The sequence below is a fragment of the Acomys minous genome, assembly GCF_964271855.1.
Source record: "Acomys minous genome assembly, chromosome: 14".
NCBI classification, from domain to species: domain Eukaryota; kingdom Metazoa; phylum Chordata; class Mammalia; order Rodentia; family Muridae; genus Acomys; species Acomys minous.
The window spans coordinates 15869205-15870180 of NC_140496.1; the positions used below are offsets into that span (position 1 = coordinate 15869205).

Genomic DNA, 976 nt, shown 5'->3' on the forward strand with positions numbered 1-976 from the left:
TCTTTCTTTCTTTTTTTTTTTTTTAAGAAACATCAAATCTAACTCCCAGCACTCAGGAGGCAGAGGCAGGCGGATCGCTGTGAGTTCAAGGCCAGCCTGGTCTACAAAGCGAGTCCAGGACAGCCAAAAGTACCAAACCCTGTCTCAAAAAACCAAAAAATAAAAAAAATTAAAAAATAAAATAAAAAAATAAAAAACAACCTAAAAGTAACTTCAAGAACAATTGACAAAGCATCTCCCAAAGAGAGCAAGGTAGTTACACTGACTGGAGGGCTGGAGGACAGGAACATGTCATGTAGTTGGAGAGGTTGTAAGTTGCTTGCAAATAAACCTCTTTGAGGATGGAGGGATCCTTGGGTCATTTCTGACTATCAAAACACATGTGAGCGTCTCTCTGTGAGTGTCCAGTACATCTCAAGAGGTAAACTCTCCACTTTCTCACACAGGATTTGTCTTCTGTCTTAGCCAACTCTCAACAGAGGGGTACCTAGAACAGTACCATCTCCCTGGATAAAGAGCATGGGGATGTTCAGTTTTGTTGATGTATAGATCTCTTCATCAATCTCTATCATTGTCACATTTTCTTCTACATCTCGCAGGATCATATCTAAATGTTGATCATAAGCATGTAATCTGCCTCAAAGCTCTCAGTCATTTCTCATCTTCACATAGATTCATTCATCCAAACTGAGGCTGATGAGATCCAGCATTGGGAGTCTGTTGCTGATCTACATCGTCTGCCATATTTCAAACACTGTGCCCTTTCCACCTCTCACAAGAACAGACACTCAACACCCCCCCCCCCCGAAAAAAAAACCCAAAAAACAAAAACAAAAAAAAAATGTTCGGCCATCACTCACTGTAAATCAAACTAGCCATAAAATTATTTTCAACTGATACCTGCTCAGAAAGGGAAAATCATTCTGGATTCATCATTCTGCTGCATACAAGAAACACACCTCAGCAACAAAGATAG

The 976-nt window shown here is 40.3% G+C and overlaps 1 pseudogene across 1 annotated transcript; it reads right to left on the reverse strand.

The window, feature by feature from the left end:
* Positions 1–461: 461 nt before the first annotated feature.
* Positions 462–744, reverse strand: LOC311583120 (U6 snRNA-associated Sm-like protein LSm3; annotated as a pseudogene). The gene has a single exon. The product of its transcript is annotated as a U6 snRNA-associated Sm-like protein LSm3 (transcript).
* Between the last annotated feature and the right edge of the window lie 232 nt (positions 745–976).